At 41.0% G+C, this 20,300-nt stretch overlaps 1 protein-coding gene and 1 long non-coding RNA gene across 2 annotated transcripts in view; one reads left to right on the top strand and one right to left on the bottom strand.

Annotated features, from left to right (window-relative positions):
* Positions 1–20,300, bottom strand: part of CLVS1 (clavesin 1) — a 167,318-nt gene that overhangs the window by 44,723 nt on the left and 102,295 nt on the right. The window lies entirely within an intron of this gene.
* LOC115279349 lies at positions 7,438–18,341 on the top strand. Its single transcript, XR_003903381.1, has 4 exons — positions 7,438–7,514; positions 9,166–9,282; positions 16,893–16,981; positions 17,554–18,341. It is a non-coding gene; the product is annotated as an uncharacterized LOC115279349 (long non-coding RNA).

The following is a 20,300-nucleotide window of genomic DNA, read 5'->3' as shown; positions in this document are numbered from 1 at the left end:
CTACATGGCAATGAGAGGGAATGACATATGGCCCTTCGTAGGAAAGTGGATGGACCTTGAGGGTGTCATGCTGAGTGAAGTAAGCCAGGCAGAGAAGGACAGAAACCATGTTTGCACTCATAGGTCTAGCAGGAAAACAGGAGAGACCTAATGGAGAACCAGGGGGAACGGAGGAGGGAGAGAGAGTTGGGGAGAGAGAAGGATGCAAAACTTGAGAGACTATTGAATGCTGAGAATGAACTGAGGGTTGAGGGGGAAGGGGGAGGGGGAAAAAGAGGTGGTGGTGATGGTGGAGGGCACTTAAGGGGAAGAGCACTGGGTGTTGTATGGAAAACAATTTGACAATAAAATATTATGGAGAGAAAAAAATGAAAACACCAAATGCTGGTGAGAATGTGGAGAAACTAGATCATTCCTTCATTGCTGGTGGGAATGTAAAATAGTACAGTCATTCTGGAAAACATTTTGGCAGTTTTCTGAAACACTAAATATACAACTACCAGGTGACCTAAGAGTTACACTCCAGAGCATTCATCCCAGAAAAATAAAAACTTATTTCAACACAAAAACTGGCACATAGATGCTTATAGCAGATTTATTTGTAATAGTTCCAAATTGGAACTATTGAGTGGATGATTAAGCAAATTAGTACATTCATACCATGGAACACTACTCAGCAATTAAAAGGAACAGTTACTGATATACTCAACAATCTGGAAAAATCTCTGGAGAATTTTGCAAAGTGAAAAAACCCATCCCCAAAGGTTACATATTGTATGATTCCATTTATATGACATTCTTGAAGTGACAAAATATAGAAACAACAGATTAGTGGTTACCAGGGGTTAAAGAGTGGGTGAAGGGTGAGGGAAATGGGTGTGGCTATAAAAGGGTAATATGAACAAGCTTTGTAGGGATGGAAATATTCTGTATCTTGACTGTATCAGTGTCAGTATCCTGGTTGTGATATTGCGTGTAGTTATGCAAGACATTGCCAGTGGGGCAAACTAAATAAAGGCTATGCAGGATGTCTCTGTATTCTCTCTTATAATTGCATGTGAATCTACAATTATTTCAAAATAAAAATGAAAGAATATGATTATTTGAATATTTAGGAATGCTCCAAAACATAAGTAGACGTCTTTAAAGTATAGGAGAAGCATTTCTATGGATGATTTTCTCTGCCTCACATGGAATGTTAAACAAAAAATGGCAAAGTAAATTATAAGGCACAAGATACATTGTAAGACATTCTGAGATGCCCTTCTTTATTTCCCTTGGGAGTCTTGGCCAGTGTTCAGAGATTCCCACAGTCCGTTAGAAATGTACCTTATTTTTTAACAGGCACTTCGTTTCCACTTCATTTTCACACTGGCTGTATTCAAGCATCCCTCCGCTGCTTCTTCTTGGGGTTGATTGGGACTTAGGAGCAATGTGACAGAGGCATAACTATTTCCTCTTTCTTTGACAGTCAGATACAGATGTTACTGGTGGCAGTTGGTCGAGTTTCTTGCTGGCTAATGAAGCATTTACTAGTACCATTTTCTAAGATTTGTAATGCCTGCAGGTGAAAGTATTTCACAATAGGGCTCAAAACACATCTGACCTCAAAAATCACATTGCCCTGTGAAGCCTAGGGAACTTTGCTCACAACAACTGCCCTCTCAAACTCTCAACCTTTCTCATCTCTCTGCTGCCCTTATGTGAAAATTAGATAGAACAGGACCACTCAAACTCCCAAATATGTGTACTCCCCACATCTATTTTGATTCCTCTGAAAACCAAATGCAGAGAAGAAAAAAGGAATGGATGAGCCCAAGAGCCACCTCTCAGACTTTCTGGCTCCTTCCCTTGAGCAGCTCTAAGTGATTTTCAGGGCGTTGGCAGACAGAATCCATTCATTCATATAACTGCAGGTTGTAGGAAGGTCTGCAGGCAGCATAAAGACACACGCAAGAAGTTTGGCTTTATCTATTAAGTTTATGCATGTCCCACTAATGACACCCATTTCCCACATCAAAGTGGACAGATAAAAACATTTTCAGCAGCATAAATGGGCTTCACTGATGCAAGAGAGCCTTCTAAAAATGCGATATTTCATGCTGATGGGTTTGTATTATACCACGTGGTAGTCATTAGTGTGAAAGTCACATATCCACCTATTTGCAAGGAAATGGAGAGCTCACGCCATAGCAGTTACACACCAAATGCTTTATATGTATCAGTAGCAGGCATGAAAGAGGAGAGAATGTGCTTATTAGCAAGGCAGCTGGTCAATGGCTTCAACTGATTACAAGCAATGGATTTTCTTCCGCTATATTCTCCTAGGAGTCATTGTTGACTTCTGAGAAGCTGTACTGACCTGGTGTTCTCTTGAGGTTAGGAAGGGCTCGGGGTTTTTTTTTTTTTTTTTTTTTTAATGCAGGTTTAGATCAGGACAGGCTAGAGGATAAAAGGCTTATCTGCAGATCTTGGAACGGATTGGCAATGCTCCTAACCATAGTAAATGAAGCCCGCCTTCTGTCAAACTGACCTGATCAGCAGAACAAGTTCAGAAGCCTCTCTGGCTGCAACATTCCTAAACATTCCTTGACCATCTCTTTCATGTTCAATTCTGTTCACCAGTTCAGCAAACAGTTAGCAGACTCCTCTTATGAGGAAAATGCAGGTGTCTGGGGATACAGGAAACATACTCTCTGCCTCAACCAGTTCATTGTCCAGTGAGAGAGAGAGGGAAATGACAATCTTTTGAGGGGAAGACACAAAATTCAGAGTTTAGGTTCTGTGCTCTATGGTAGTTCCTTAAAGCAGAGCTAACAGCTCAGATAGCCAGAGGTGAAGATCAGGGGAAGGTTGGATGTCCTGCAGAGGCCAGATAAAAATGCCTTCTATGAAGAGCTAACAGAAAATATATTGTGACCATGTTTGAGAGTCTTCAAGAGTTTATTTGCCACCAAGAGTCCCTATATTTTGCTTAGCACTACTATTGTATAAGAATAAGCTTCAGATGATTTCTATTTTAAAACATAAAGACATAAGAAAAGGAAAGAAGGGAGAAAGAAAGAAGGAAAGAAGGAAGGAATGAAGCAAGGATGGAAGGAATGAACGAAGAAGGAAGGAAGGGAAATAACTCAAAAGTCATCTCATGGTTCATATCTGTCAAATTTTTGCCAAGATAACAAAAAATGACTATTAATTTAATGAATATCTTGATTACACTGGTGTCATCTCATGTCTGATAAGAATGCTGTTAGTAACAAGAAAACTGAGATAACCCCAACTGTCTTTTCAACTTCCTATGCAAGAGAGCTCCACATATGAAAACTGCATCCTTCTTTCACTCTGGCAATCTCATTGCTGCTCAAGTGAGATGAGCAAAAAGGTGACCATGACTGCTACCAGGAGAGAAGGAATAGAATACAAACCCACCCAGCATGGTCACTCTGAGTCTGTAGAGAGGAACTCAAACAATGGAAACTCAATTTGCTACAAAAATCACCTCCAGCTTTTCTAACCACAGTGACCTTATATCTGACTATTAAATAGCAAATACATTGTGGTGAGGACACAATATTTCATCTTCAGGTTTCCCTCGAGGTCCCCAAGTAGTGAACAGATGATGCTGTTCATTATTTTAAAGCCAATTCATGGAGAAACCCAGGTTGCTTGAATCACTGATTTACACAGGAAATCAATGCCAGAAGATACAGTATTTCTCATATCTTTCTACCTGCAATGTAGTGCTTAAACTCACAAACTCATGGTGTCTCTTAAAGAAAGAAGCATGGTGGAAATGACACAGAAATCACTCAAAGCAAAGTTTCCAGCTAATGGTAAGCTTTTAACCACACAAATGTCTTTGGTTTGTAACTAAGGCTGTAATAAGCAAGGATAGTAACATGTTAAAGTCTTAATAAATACAATTTTAAGAAAAAATATCAAGAAAGGTAACTCAATAGCTAAGAATTGGGCATTTAGTGTCTTTCAGAAGCTTTTATATGTGTTAACTCATGTAACACTCACGACAATACTATGTGGATATTATATATGTTTTGTATTACCTATTAAAGTATGCCAGTTTTACAAGTGAGGAAGCATAGCCTTACTTAGGGTAGTTAAACACTTGTCCAAGTTCACACATCAAGAAGAGATTAAATGAATCCAGATATGTCCGTTCTTGTAGTCGACCCCTTTATCCCTCTACTATAGGCTCATTTAAGCTCTTTACATCAGCAAAATTTTGATTGGGCTTTAAGAATTCATTGCTTAATAATTCAGATAAGATTAATCAGATCATAAGACTAATTCTGTTATTATTAGAATAGAATGGACGACTGTTCTTACTAAGGGCTCTAGAAGTTTTAAAGCTGAAACTGAACATCCACATACTGGCCATGCCTTATTGGGGAATATTGTACTTTTTATAGCATAGATATATTTATTTTAACATGGTCTTACTCTGCAGGAGATCTAAGTCAGCCAAAACTTTTCTTGTTTGGTGCACATTTCATTTTCTAATCTCTACATATACATCATTTCTCCATAAGGAAAACTACCAATAACACCTGTCAGAATAGCTAAAGTCAAAAAACACAAGATGAGACACCTGGGTGGTTCAGTCAGTTAAGTGTCCAACTTTGGCTCAGGTCATAATCTCACAGTTTGTGGGTTCAAGCTCCGCACTGGGCTCTATGCTGACAGCTTCCAATGTTGTCTCCCTCTCTCTCTCTGCCCCTCCACTGCTCTGCTCTGTCTCCCTCTGTCTCTCAAAAATAATAAACAAACATTCACAAAACCACACACACATATGAAACAACAAGGATTGGTGAAGATGTGGAGAAAAGAAACTCTCTTGCACTGTTGGTGGGAATGCAAACTGGTGCAGCTGCCCTAGAAGATAGTATGGAGGCTCCTCAGAAAGTTAAAAAGAGAACTACCCTATCATCCAGTAACTGCACTAGTGGCTATGTACCCAAAAAATACAAAATCTCTAATTCAAAGGGATACATGCACCCTTATGTTTATAGCCGCAATACTTATGGTAGTCAAATTATGGAAGCAGCTCAAGTATCTACAGATAGATGAATGGATAAAAAAGATGTATTATGTATATATATATATTATGGAATATTATTCAGCCATATAAAAGAATGAAATCTTTCCATTTACAATGGTATGGATGGAACTAGAGAGTATAATGTTAAGCAAAATAAGTCAGAGAAAGATAAATACCGTATGATTTCACTCATATGTGGAATTTAAGAAACAAAACAAACATCAAAGGAAAAAAGAGAGAGAGAGAGAGAGAGAAAGAGAGAGAGAGAAGCAAACCAAGAGACAGACTCTTGACTACAGAGAACAAGCTGATAGTTACCAGAGGGGAGGTGGGGGGATGGGTAGAACAGGCGATGGGGATTAAGGAGTGCACCCGTGATGAGCACTGGGTGACATGTGGAAGTGTTGAATCTCTACGTTGTGAGCCTAAAACTAATATAGCACGGTGTGTTAACTGTACTGGAATTAAAATAAAATGAAACTAAATTTTAAAAAACTACCAATAAAATATCTCCAAAACAAATAGTAGGGAGGGTTCTGTCAGGATGGGCTTCGACAATTTATGACATGTACTTGTGGCACTGCCTCTCCCTCCTTGTGATGGAATTGGTAGAGCATTAAAACCTTGGCCTCCACTTCCAGGGAGCAGGGCTAAACCACATTTCCCTGTGCCCATCACAAAGTGACAAGTAGAACTATGTTCTGGAGAATGTAGATAGAGGTAAGATCACCACCTCCAAACATCAAATAGACACGACTCTTCCATGCTCTTCCTCTCTTCTCCCTGTGGCTGGAAGTGAAGAACTCGGAGGCCCTAGAAGATAGGCAGCCCCAGAACGCAGGGAGCCCTAACCTATGAGCCTCTTGTTGGAGGCAGTGGAGCTGCCTAACCAGGAATAGCAGTAGAGGACCTTGTGGGAGTGAGGAAAATCAAAGCAGAACGTCTCCTGCCCTGATGAGCTCAGACATTAACAGTGAAAGGCAGGGGGCATCCGGGCTATGGACAGGATGTGGGAATGACCAGCTTGCAGATGATATTTAAAGCCGTGAGTTCTGTGAGGTGAGCCAGGCGGAGAGTGAGACAGAGCAGAGCCCGAGTCCTCAGAGTTGCTATGTTTAAAAGGCAGAAACAGGAGAAGAATCTAGCCTGGGTGTCTGAAGGGTGACCACTTAGGCGAGAAAGAAGGCCTTGTCCTGGGCGCGTTTTCAGACTATCTCCATACTTTCACACTTGAGAGAGCATTCAGTCGTGTCAAATTCTTCTGAGAGGCTGAATAAGATGAAGGCTGAAAAATGGCCCTTGAATGTGGCATGTGAGTGAGGGTCCCTGCCTTTAAGGAGCTTCCCTTCCAGTTGGGGGGCGGGGAGGGAGATAAACAACAACAGCAGCAATAAAAGCTGGAAGGTGCTACATTGGAAAGTAAACAGGGAAGAAAGCTGCCCTGAATTTTCAAAAGCGGGTCAGAAAGAGGGTCACTGAGAAAGGAACCTTGAGTAAACCAGCTGTGTGGCTGCCTAGGGCTGGTATTTCCCACAAAGAGAAGCAGGATAAAAATCCAGAGGGGGAGCGCTTCCACCACGTTTAACTAAAGGGATCCACTAAACCGGCATTTCCCAAAGTGAGCACCGCAGACCATGAACTCCAAAGGATCTCTCCTTACAAAAGAGGGTTCCAAGCTCAGTGCTGCATACTTGTTTCACTCGTTGTTTCCCAAGGGTTTTGTGCCACAGGACCTTTTTTGGAGGAGTCTATTAATGAAAGTAATATTCTAGAAAATGCGTGCTGGGAAATTCTGGACTAAACTTCCCTGTACTTCAGGTATCAGACCTGTCAGATTCGAGTCAGAAGGGTGACAGTTTAAATACTGTCAGATACTATTTTAAACAAATCTATTATGAAAGTCTTATAGTTACAGGGAGCAAGTAGGTGATTTTAAGATGTTATTTTGTCTCTTTTTTAAAGTTAGAAATGTGTTTCAGTCATCTGAAGATCTGTCTTATTCCTATTTCACCCAACTTGCTCCTGGCCCTGAGAGAGATCTGCTGATTTCTGGCTCTAACCAAGTAAGACCAGGAGACTGAGTTTTCTCCCAAGGAAGCTATTTTTTCACTTCAATTCTTTGATCTCCGGCCTTAGGAAAAAGCTGCACCATCCATTAGAGTTTAAATGGCACTAAGCTTGTCTGGTAGAGCGCAATCTTTCCTTTCAATGGGAACACACTGAGCACATATTTGGTGTCATCTTGAGGGCAGGACGCTGACAGCAGCAGAGCCATGGAGACGGCTGGCGGGTCACAATGACCGGGGAGCCTGGATTAGACCCTGTTGAGTCCCAAACTCATTTTGCACATGTAGAAAGCATTGCCTCTTATGCTGAAATGAGTTTGCTGCTGTGCTGAGTGCACAACAAAAGCAAAAACATGCTTTGAACTTAGAGGGCAAAAAAAGTGACCTTGAGGGTAAATTTTATTTTTCTTGCATTGAAAAACTATCTCATACATCTCTTCTTTTGGATTATCTGACTAATATGCTTCATGGGGCCTATATTGACTTGTAACCACTTAATTCCACTACTCAAAGAAAATTCTTACTAACTCACACCACAACCATCAAATAGTTTTGTGAAATTTAATGTTTGATGTTAGCATCTCTAGAGATCTGATGTATTAATATACTTGTGATTCATAAAGGTATCTGCAAAGGAGTTTTGACAAGTATGCAGACTTTACCACAGTAAAGTTTTATGATTTATACATTGCACTGGTCTAATAATAAGTGCTATTTTAAGGGCACACCTTACAAAGCACAATAGGCTCCTTAATAAATGTTGACCACTATAAATATTTGAGTACTTTTTTCATGGAAAAACACTTACTCTGATAGTTTTAAAAGATAACAGCTCACCAGTAAGACTTGTTAAGTTTTAAAGTCTACGTTGGTGTTTTTAACTCAGCTATGAGAAACTCTAAAAATATAATAGCCAAGTAAAAGAGTATTATGACTAATAAGATTAGGTATTTTCTATTAGACAAAATTACCACCACCATGATAATTTGCCTTGGGAAAATGGTTTTTCTGCTTCTTTATTACTAACACAAATTCTTATACGTATTTTATTTTCTACTACCAAGAAACACTATTCTTTCTGAAAGATTTCAGATTAAAATCTTCCAGAATTAGCTTATATCTTCAAGAAAGTGCTTTTAGATATAATGATATCTCACACACACACACACACACACACACACACACACCGTAACACCATCAGAGATCAGGATCAGGGATTTCTGATAATCAAGGAGCATCTCAATCAGCTCCAAGAGGAAGATTGTCTTGTCTTTTCACATAAGCACAGTTCAGATATGCTGTCCTGCCTACCTGCCTTCCACGGAGTTCTTACTTAAGAAATGAGAAATCCACTACTTGAGGGAGAAGACTCTCAAAGGGTGTATAAGATTTCCAGGGATCTTTTTTGTGATGTTATAATGTTACCCTCCTTTCCTACTTAATTTTATGTTACCACTTTATGCCTTACCTACATTCACTAGGATAAAAGTTTTTATTTTATCCTTTCTCTTCTCCTCCTCTTACACACACTCACAACACACACGCACACACCACGTGCCAGAGACCCTAGCGCACAGTTGATACCTATCTATTTTTCGGGTTTTTTTTCTTCTTTTCTCATCGGCAAGGCCTATGAGATTTAGGGTTCAACACCTTCAAATTTACAAACAAAAATAACTCAAAAGTTGGATTTCCCAGCAGGTGAGCCAGCTGTGACTTATGGGGTGCTCACTGAGGGGTTGGAACAAATCAGCACCCCTTCTAGACCTGGAAAATCCGTCATTAAAGAACCATCCCTTTGCCCAAGAGCTGTGTCTCCTGGTTAAATAAAGACACTGCTGTGGGGGTAACACCTCATTTATTTTTCTCTCATTATTTCCTGAGAGCGGATTTGGAGCTGGTGGTGGGGGAGGAATGTGTGTTGGTGGGTAGAGGATATTTGTAGAGTTGAGGAGGATGCCAGGCATGAAAGATAGAAAAATATAAACTGCAAAGTGTCCCTGAACCAGCACTAACTCTGTCTCTCTAATGGTCTTACCAAAGGGACATACGTATGGACACCTGTGGGAATGCAACGTTGTATTTCTGGTGCAATGCGGTCAATGGTAACTTGGAGGTCAGTGGTTTGAGGCTCCAAAGCCACCTATGGTGAGCCTTTAGGTAAGTTGCTTAATCTCTCTGGGCTCAGTCTGCTTCTGGCAAAATCCTGCAAGCAATTGTGAGGCTTCGTGGATCAGCGTATGCAATCCACAGCGTCTGGCAACTGGAATGTGCCCTGCACGGCCCTCTTTTGAGCCTTTACCCACGATTCCCACTCTCCGTGATAGTACTTGGGGGCATGTCCAGGTGACCAGGACATTTCTGTGCCACCATGTCTGTCTTTCATTCATATACTTCTTTTCTCCAAGTTTGTCAGTTATGTCTGTCATGATTGTGCGTGTCCTGGGTTTATTTACCCCAGGGTGGCTCCATCGCTATGCCTCCCCTGATCTGGGCTGTAATACAGGCTTTCAACCCTGCTCTTGGCCTCATGTCCCAGGTTCCTTTTCAGCCAGTGGGAACTATTAGTGGAAACTCTGAGGTGGGTGAGGCCAGAAGAGAAGCCGGGGTATTTCTCCCAGGTTGCTCTACTTTGGGTGCCCCCCGCCCCTGCCCCCATCCCAGGGCTCCTGCTCCCTCTGTTAACCCTTTCACTCTCAGGCTCAGGTAGATCTCTGCTTCCTACTCTTGCCAATCTCTAGCTTGCTTCATCATCTCTGGTTTCTCAGATTTTCCATCACTTGTCTGGGGTAGCCGGTTCCTTATGTTAAATTAAGTTACCCTTGTTTTAACTACTTATGGTGGTTTCTCTTTTCCTGGTTGGGCCCTGACTGGTCCTCAGATGCTGTGTTAACAACATTACTACATTTTAGCCTCTGAGTTGGAAACACACTATGGAATTTCAAAGCAATGGGTCCATAGATTCATTAGGGGCAAGGACTTGAACCATCACAGGGCCGAGCTGACTTAAGGAGACTGGTGAATACAGCTATACACATTGGCACAGAAAACACAGTAGGACCTCTGTTAACCCTGGCCATAGACAGAGTTGAAATGGGGGAGTTAAACTTCTGAAGGAAGGACCAGCAAGAATATTGGCGACCAGGAATGCCATATTCCAGCAAGGATGAGAGCAGAGAACCCTTTCTTAAGATACTATTACTATTCTGTGTTAGGTGAGGACATGAGATAGCCCATCAAGTTCAGGTTAAGTGGTCCTAAACAATGTCTGTGTGCGTGCTGCTGTTTGCATCACAGCACCTAGCGGCATGCTCCCAGCTGGGCAGGAAAATTCTTTGCTAGTGCTGGCAGGTGCTCTCCATTTCATAATCTTATTGCACTCATAACAGGGACAAAAATTACTGTCGGAGTGTTCCTGGTCCTCATCCACATACATCCTCTTCACTGCTCCCCATCTCCACTCACTTCTAGAAAAGAAAGAGTTTGTTGGGTTGGTTCTAGGCTCTGTTTTGCAAGGCAGACTTGGGTTGATGAGTAGAAAAGAGAGAATAGAGGTGCCAGAGAAACTGAGTAAATCTGCCACTGAAACAAAGGCAATAAGGGGTAGCCAGAATGTAGGTGAACACGGGGCATGGGGAGAAACTTAGGAATTGGAGGAAGGGGAGTAAGATTTGTAAGAATATGGGGCCGGGGGAAAGAAAGGAGGTTCTGTGAAGTGTCTGTTGACTGTGAGTTATATCGCCTTTAAAGCTCTTCAGAAGATGCAAATAAAAATCTGATGTACTTTATTTACACTTTTAGTGGTTAGACTGTACTTAAAAAATGGTCTACTTATTCCACATTGCATGAGTAGCTGAAGTTTATTTGGTTTACATGTTGTCTGCTGTGCATAATTAGCACCTTAAATGATATTACCTTGTTCTCTCACATGTATGTGTGCTGTCTTTCAGGTAGGCAGAAAGCTACTGAGAAGTGCCTTTCTACTTATGTATTCACATGAAAAACATTGATTGAGGACCTGCTGTGTACCAGGCTCTGTGTAAAACTCCATTCCACCCTTGATGAGCTCAAAGTTTAGGGAGAGAGGCAGAAAACAAAATACCCACGACCCCATGCAGCAAACGTCAGGATGGGAATGAGGATCCAGGGGGAGGAGAGAGAAGGTGCACTGCTTTCGAACACCTAGCACAGAGCCAGGCACATAGTAGGTGTTCAAATACGAGGTAAATCGAGGAATGAAGGGTGCCCAGTCTGCAAACCAAATTCAGGGACACACCAACCCCAGTCAGCAGGGGTCTGACTCTATGATCAACTGGGAGTCAGGAGACAAGATGGTTCCACTTATGCTTTTTACGTGACAGCTAAGGCAGTTCCATCAGTTGTCATGTGGTAACGGCATGAAGACATACTACCATGTGGCAGGACTGGGATGGGACAGGGGCACCCTGCTTTCTATTCTCAAGGCGACCTTATTCCACTTGGGACAATAAGACAAATGCACAATACTATTAGCAAATAATACATTCATATACAATGAAGCATAAAATCCTGAGCTAGACGTGATCGTGCATTGTGGGAATTGTCTGTTAGGTAAGCTTCTCCTACATCAAAGAATTCATGCCACAGAAATAAGTGCCCACGAGGCTGTTGTCAGTACGCTAAGGTGACACGGTTGACTCCCTGGTAGAAGAGGCGCGTGCAGGAATGACACATGTGCAGGAACGACAGAATGGTGTTTGTGGGCTAACCCTCATTGGGTTTTCCCTGGAAGAAGAGAATAGAAGCAGAGTGTGTGATGGAAGCAAGCCAGACGTCCTCCCTTACGCACCGCGCGGTCTCTGGAGCAGAGCCAGGGGCTAACTCTAAACGAACTTGTAAAAATGTATTCACAGCTCTGCCGAGCCAGGGATAGCAAATGGTGGCTTTCCAGCAACTTAAAATTCTCATTTCATATAAAATAAGGGTATATCTGACCTTACAGAAATCAAGCACAGAAACGAGATCTAGTCTGTGTATTCTGAGCTTCTCTCAAAAAAAGAACCACATCTAATAGGCTGACCTATTTACTCTCTTCCGTCCTTATACCTTAGACCCTATTCAGTAAACATTTGTAGAGCGAATGAATAAGAGAATGGTAGGGGTGCATAAACTACCTCACTAAGAAAGTCGACTACCTATTCTGATTATGAAAGCTTTACATGCAGTCTTTAAGATGATTTCCTCCCATTGAAATGGAGCAACATGGGCTCTGCAGGCAGGGGTGCTGGGGAAGGACTGCTAATGGGTATTGAGTTTTTATTTGGGAGGATGAAAATGTTCTGAAATTCAATAGTGGTGATGGTTGCACAACTCTCTGAATACAATTCACTGAATTGTGCACTTGGAAAGGATGAATTTTGTAGTATGTGCATTATCTCTCAATAAAGATGTTATTTTTTTTAAATCACAGTTGAGATGCAGTCTTGATGAGATACTTTACAATTCTAGAATCCAAATACAGCTTGTTGTGCATGGTGTAATAAATTAGTCTTATTCTTGAAAATGAGGAGATTTACATTATAACTCAGTGGAAATTATAATGTTACAATAGAGAAAATATTATTCTTTTGAAATATGAAACCACTTTAAACAGAAGACCAGCATGCAAATGAGCACAGGCTCATTAACCTAGAGCTGAAAATATTTTGTTTGTGTATCAGAGAATTGGTAGCTTGCCTATTGATTCATCTGGCTGTTCATCCAACAAACATTTATTAAGAAATTTGAGTAGCAGCATTTTTTAAGGTCCTAAAGAGTTGTCTCATCACTGGGCTGAATCACTGATCACTAGAAAGGTTTGAAATTCTCTAAGACCACTTGAATATACTACATCCTGAGCTCTACAGATCTGGGCTCTCTCAGATGAAAATTGGGACAGAGAGTTAGACAGCTCAAACAGAACTGGATTCCTCTTGACCGCAAGTCCTGATGTTCTCATAAACACAAAAATGGAAGTTCTTTCTTAGATGTAGTAACTTTTTTCTTAGCCTTATGGCCCAGAACTATCATTAGTTCTCTATCTATCTGGAACCTACAGTAAGCTTCAACAGACTGCAGCTGTCAATTCTTATAACCCTGACCTGTCCGGTATGAGCACCACTAGACATACAAGTTATTAACATTTGAAATGTATTTTGTCCCAAATGGGATGTGCTGTCACCATAAAGTACCCACCAAATGTAAAGAATCTGAAATATACTTTAAGAAGTATTTTAAAATCTATATCACATATTGAAATGACACTATTTTGGATATATTGAGTGAAATAAAATGTCACCTCTCCCAAATGTAGCTATTTCTCCCCTGAAGATGACCAACAAAGGGACTCAGTGAAAGAGAGGGCAGCCTTGTGAAGGTGACAAAGAACGGCTTCAAAAGGGGTGAAGGGAGGCATGGCAAGCTCTGCTTGCTAACATTTTGCAACCGCTGTCATAATTGGAGAGGAAATTATGAGAATTAGGTTCCTCCAAAAACTTGTTCAATCCTTCAGCCACTGTGAAATATTAACGCCATTTTGTAACCAAGACTTCCTTCCTGAAGGGGAATCCCAGCTGCCGATAGGCAGGTTGTGTAGTTGGGCATCAAGAGCCAGATGGAACGCAGAAGCTGATGTCGCTGCACTACATACCAGTGTACTGGATGCTTGCAGAGTTGAGTTAGAGGCCGAGGGAGGATCAAACACTGCTGGAACCCTTTACCCCAATATAAGTAGTCATTTGCAAACTATGTTTTTAATGTCCACGTGGATACAGAGCTCACAGCAAGGAGAAAGAAAAGCATTTGCACTCATAAAATGTCGCGGTGTACTTTTCAGGACACGTTCTGTGTGCCCTTCGTTTATGTGAACAGTTCCAGTTGAAGAGAACCCAAATCTTGCTGAGTAGCTCATATATACTTCAAGCTCTTTGTCCTCAATTCTGTAATGAGAGCCACGGTGCCAGGGTGGAGGTATTAGAGATACAGAGATCAAATGGCTGGGTAGCCTTCCACGAGAGAGACACAGTTTGGTAGGGGAAAGACACAAGAAAACAAACAACTCAAGCAACGGTAGGTATACTATAATTGTGACATCTGATTACTAGTAGATGTAGGAAAACATGGACTGTTTTGTAAGCAATTAAAGACAAGTCTACACGGACTACGACTTGGTGAACAAAACTTGTGCTGTGCAACAGTAAATAAATGATCTACTAATTATCTTAATTATGGAACTTATAGTCCATACCACTTTGGTTTTCACATATTTGTGTGTGTGGTTCTTTGCTGCTGGTGACTTAGAACGAACAAATTAGGAATGAGTCTTTTGTTTTAGCTCTCTATGCCAAAAAGCAGCCATTTGTCCAGGAAATTCTATGCTTTGCCCACCACTCCTGGTGCAATAGAGGCTTTGCTCTGCAGGAAGAATACAACCTTTGTGAGGTTTAAGTTTTCACTGAGAGGCACTAATGATGATAATAATGGAAGACAATTTGAGAAAACCAAGGAATTATTATAGCTGACAACCTAGGGGGAAAAACAAGAGCTAATTAATGAATTTGCTAATTAGTTCTCTGTGATATAGAGTATTTGTGTATAGTGCAGGGTGACTTTGTAGTGTGTGTGTGTGCATGTGTGCACACAACGGTGGAGAGATGAACATGGATAGAGTTGGTCTGCATTCTGCAGTGTCACATAATAATCTTACACATCATTGATAAATGTTTCCAAGTCTCTGCATATGATTCTTGGTTTGTAAATTAGACACCTTTGCTACATAGAAAAAAATCAGTGTTCTCATATTTGTAAATTAACCATTCTAATCTTTTGATATTGCTCAAGTAACATTTCCATCTCAGTTCAGTCCTCTCTTACTTGAGAGACCCTTTGGTCAAACGTAGTTTGCTATTAGATAGTAGAAAGGGAATATTCTGGTCATTTTTGGAAGTTGCAGCTGTGTACAATTATTTGGAATCCCTCTCCCAGCTGCTGGTAAGGAGCAGGGATGAGAGAGGGCATGCATAGTTGAAACCTCCCTGAAGAGCATTTCAAGGGAATCCAGAAAAGACAAATCATCCTTAAAAGAAAAAAGAGAGAGACAGCAAAAAGAAAATTCCATTAAATTCAATTAGGCAAGGAAACTGGCTGTTACCCATTGGATTATTAGATACAAGGTTTTGCTTGTGTGTATGCATTTTAGTGGCCAATAAATAGACTGTACGGTACACTAAGAACCTGTGTGAAACCTCTGCGGGCAGCACACATATGCTCATTTTGTAGAACTTGGAGCATAGATATGTTGTCAACTTTTCCTATACAGGTTTATAATTGTACATTTATTTTTGGTCAGATTTAGGACACATTCCTCATTACCAGTCATTCTCTTAATGGGAAACGTTTTTAGGTACAATTATATAACACCACACAGATTGCATTTTGGAGGATATTTATAATTAGGTGAGAAAGGAAAACAGGTGTCCCTTGCAGGGAGAAATCCCTACAGTATATTGCCTATGCTTGTCCTGCCCTAGAAAAGATGTAAAAGTCATCATGAATTTCTTTCGAGTAAGCTAATGAGCATCATTAGTTTAACATGCTCTGTGAAATAGATCATTTTCTCTATGGCCTGGCTTCAAGAGTATTTTCATTTTTAGTATTACTAAATTCTGCTAACGTTAAGCAGTTACACATTTACTTCCATGAGTTTTAGGATTACATGAGTTAATGAAGAAACGAGTGCTTGATTATGATGCCACCGTCTGGGAGAGGTGGAAGAAGGGAAGTGGACCAGTGGCGGGGTGGAGCCACAGAAGGAGGAAAATTCATGGTTCAGGGCACATTTTGCTCATTCTGGCAAACCTTTGGGATTTGCTTCAATCCCCAGAGTTTCCCATTAAGAGCAAATCAATGGAGGGGTGCCTGGGTGGCTCAGTTGATTAAGTGCCCAACTCTTGATTTGGGCTCAGGTCATGATCTCATGGTTTCATGAGTTCAAGCCCCAGAAGACTGACAGCGTGGAGCCTGCTTGAGATTCTCCCTCTTTCTCTGCCCCTCCCCTGCTCTCACTCTGTCTTTCTCAAAATAAATAAATAAACTTAAAACAAAACAAAACAAATCAATGGCTCCTGGGGGCTAGTTCATCTTCCAAGAAGGCTCACTGTTGATCACACATCCATTGCCAGCTGGAGAAAGGCCCAGCCTGTCTGAAAGACAGAGTGATGGGTGGGTGTAGCCACAGTACTTCTGTCTTCTTTGGCCTCTGCCCTCTGTAAATAAGCCTCTTTTCCTTCTTTAACTATCTTCTGTTGTTTCAACTAACTCATGAGTAGACTGAGAAATACTGTTTATGAGCAGATTTCCTTAGCTTTCATTCTTTTAGTCTTCCAGAGCACACATAGCTGACGATGGGTTTTAAAGATTTTTTTCAGTTTTGAAGATTCACTATGATTGTGTTTGATTTTTAGCCTATCCCTTGTTTTCCTCTATATTCTAGGTAACCCTCTTCAGGTTAAAGATGGTTCCTAATTGGAACCTCAGCAATTTGAAAAGTAGGTACTGAGTTTACATTTGGCTTTAAAAACAACAAAAAAAGTTGAAGCAATTAGCAAAAACAACTAAGACAAATAGCAAGAAAGCTTAGTTGAGAAGAATTTTTTTTACCACACAAATCACATTTATGTGTATTCCTCTTCTCCATAGCACTGAACATAATCTTTAGTTACATATTTATTTGTTCTATGTTTTCTTCTCCTCAGTACCACAGTCCCCATGACTCATTGACCACATTTTCTCTGCACGCTGCAAACCCAGCACCCAGTTCAGCATCTAGCATGCGAGGGGTTTGGTAAGTAGTCACTTGAGTGAATGAATTGATGTTATGTTAGTGGACATGAAATCTTCAGTTTCACACACATATGTGTATTTCCATTGACTCTACTTAGGTAAAAGTAAGTAGGCCTTTTGTTTCTTCAAATTAGAAATTTGAACATAACCTACACTATTTCTATGGCTACCTGGAAATTCTCTTCAAAAGAAAAAATTAAGCTGATAAAAATAAATCACACACTCCGCACTAGAATAGAGTCACCTAGTTCACACTCTTTACCAAGCAAGAAAATCCTCTTTCAATATTTGAACCTTTTTTTAACTAAGAAACTCAACTAAGGCACAATGTTTTTATTCATGGATCCGGTATTTCAATCTGTGTGTCCATAGCAGCAGGCATCACTGTGAGATCCTCGCCCCAAGATGGAGTCTGCCTTAGCGGCACACTTCCATCTCATTCCAGAACAAAGGCATCCCAGCATGACCACAGAGGAATAAAATAACATTTGGTTGTCTCTTCACATTTAACTGCAAAAACGTGCTTCTGCTATGAAGAGCCAGCAATAACATCTCCCACTGTCTTGTTTCCAGAGAAAGAAACAGAAACGGAGTGAGTGCCGTGGAATTGGTCCTGTGATGGTTGGGAACGCTTGGCAGCGTGTCCTGCTGGATACTACATCAGCCAGCGCTAAGCTGACCTGCTGAGCGCCTAGGAGCGGTCACAGCTTGGTAATAAGAGGCTGAGAAACCTGAGACCTTTCATAGTCCAACGGTGTTAGAATTAGCTCAACCCAGAACCACCTTCAATTCAACCCAGCAGTGCTTAGAATGGCTCTCATCAGAATCAGCCAGCTGTTGGCTCTCCTGTGCGTGGAGAAAGGGTCTATCCTTGGAAGAACCACCCCGAACGTTTCCTGCTAACTCTGAAGACCTGGAGTGGACTCTCAGCTCTGGCATAGGATGGGCTGCATTACATAGGGTGTTTGTTGCTTTATACCAGCCTTTCCCATGCCCACCTTGCTGAACAGCATCTCCTGGATGTTAAAACGAGAGGGACGTTCATAGTGACACAGGCTTACTCGTGTTCTTCACAACAATTGAGCAGTGGCCTCCATCCGGGTTCTATTGAGGGGTGGGGTTTAGAGGTCCTGCCAGCCATTTTTCATATTACAAAGAGTCTGCCTCAGAACTGGGTTTGCATCCCAACCCAAACACCAACTACCCCAAACAAAAAAGCAAAAAACTATACTTGATGCTAGTTTTAATTTCCCTTTTTCTTAGCTTATATACTCTGTTGCATATGATTTTTAGGATTAATTCCTAAGATATGATTAATACACATAATTCCTAAACTAATAACAATGATTTTTAAAAGTGTTTTCCAGACCTTTATTGGGTTTTTTTTACCAGGTACCAGATCCCTTGTAACATGCTTTTTATAAGCTTATCAGTTAAATCTCATCATAATCTTATAGAAGACAATATTATTGGTTCCATTTTAGGGATGAGAAAGTCAAAGTCCAGAGACATTAACTTACTCAATGACCTACCACTAATACACTCTGGAGTCAGAATCTGAATCCAGGCAATTTGACTCCAGAGTTCCTATATTGAATATGAATTCCAGGAAATCAAAGGTAGGAAAGTTATTGACATATATTAAATATACATTAGAAGTATATTAGATTAAGGGTACATAGATGGCTCAGTTGGTTGAGCATCTGACTCTTGATTCTGGTTCAGCTCATGATTTCATGGTTCTTCAGATCAAGCTCTGTGTTGGGCTCTGCACTGACAGCACAGAGCTTGCTTGGGAGTTTTTTTCTTTCCTTCTTTCTCTACTCCCCCACTTGCATTCATTCTCTCTTTCTCTCTCTCTCTCTCAAAATAAATAAATATTAAAAAATAAATAAATTACAGGGTGCCTGGGTGGCTCTGTCGATTAAGTGTCTGACTTCGGCTCAGGTCATGATCTCATGGTTTGAGTTCAAGCCCCACGTTGGGCTCTGTGCTGACATCTCATTGTCTGGAGCCTGCTTCGGATTCTGTGTCTCCCTTTCTCTCTGCCCCTCCCTTGCTCTCTCTCTCTCTTTCTCTCAAAAATAAAGAAAAACATTTTAAAAAATAAATAGATTAGATCTATTAGAAATAATCAAATTTGAAGATTCCAGACCTGAGTAAATAATGGATACGTAACTTGCCTGTTACCTTACTGAGCCAGCAGCCTTATGGGTAAGTAGCAAGTATCAAGGGGTCCAGCAATTATTCTTAGAAACTCTAGAAGCCCCTTTGGACTTACATCTTTAACTAGTGGTTTGCACTAAGCAGTTAAGTTCACATGTAAAGTCCAGAAGCTTCTAGAATCAGGAAATTATTCCCCCAAAGCCTGAGAACCTACGGAGACATTAAGGAAGATAAAGTGTATAACTAAGGCATCCAGCTCTGTGAGACAGCTCCTTCCAGAGGAGTATTCCCTAAGGACGTTCCGAAGAATTTTGTTAAACTATATTAACTCAAGAGGGTAAGAGAGAAGCCTGATTTCCAATTCAGCTTCGGAGTTCCCTTGGCTGGTGGAACAATTACAGGTCCCTTGCCATCAGCCTTCAGCGTGTCAGCAATATTTTTTTCATTGCCCATTGAAATACTTCCCCAAACCTCTTAGAGAAAATTCCCTGTTTCCCCTCATTATTTTCCTCTTTATTTTTACTGCAACACTTCTTAAAGAAATGGTCCTCATTTGCAGCTCTTTCTTAAATGTATTGGTCTGTTCACTAATTCTTTTGGTATCATCTGTTTGTTAATTCCTCTGATATCTCTCTCATCTCCTCCCTCATTTTTTGGTCAACTACTCTGTACCAGGCTTGGTCTTGGGGGACAAACGTGGACTTGGTGGCTCTGGTGTTCTTCCTGCTCAGCTACTGGCCCTTAAATTGCCCCCACTCTCTCTAGACCTGGCAGATAAGACAACTTTGCATTCTGTGCAACAAAGTTACTGACTTCATTTGTGTTCAGTAAACTCACCTATTCCTCACTCAGTTAATTTCTTTTTTTTTACTTCTTTTTTTTAAATAGTTTATTGTCAAATTGGTTTCCATACAACAGCCAGTGCTCTTCCCCACAAGTGCCCTCCTCCATCACCAGCACCTCTTTTCCACCCTCCCCCTTCCCCTTCCCCTTCAACCCTCAGTTCATTTTCAGCATTCAATAGTCTCTCAAGTTTTGCATCCCTCTCTTTCCCCAACTCTGTTTCCCTCTTCCCCTTCCCCTGGTCCTCCATTAGGTTTCTCCTGTTCTCCTGTTAGACCTATGAGTGCAAACATATGGTTTCTGTCCTTCTC

This window comes from Suricata suricatta, chromosome 15 (assembly GCF_006229205.1).
Source record: "Suricata suricatta isolate VVHF042 chromosome 15, meerkat_22Aug2017_6uvM2_HiC, whole genome shotgun sequence".
Lineage (NCBI taxonomy): Eukaryota > Metazoa > Chordata > Mammalia > Carnivora > Herpestidae > Suricata > Suricata suricatta.
This window is presented reverse-complemented; position numbering and strand designations above follow the sequence as displayed.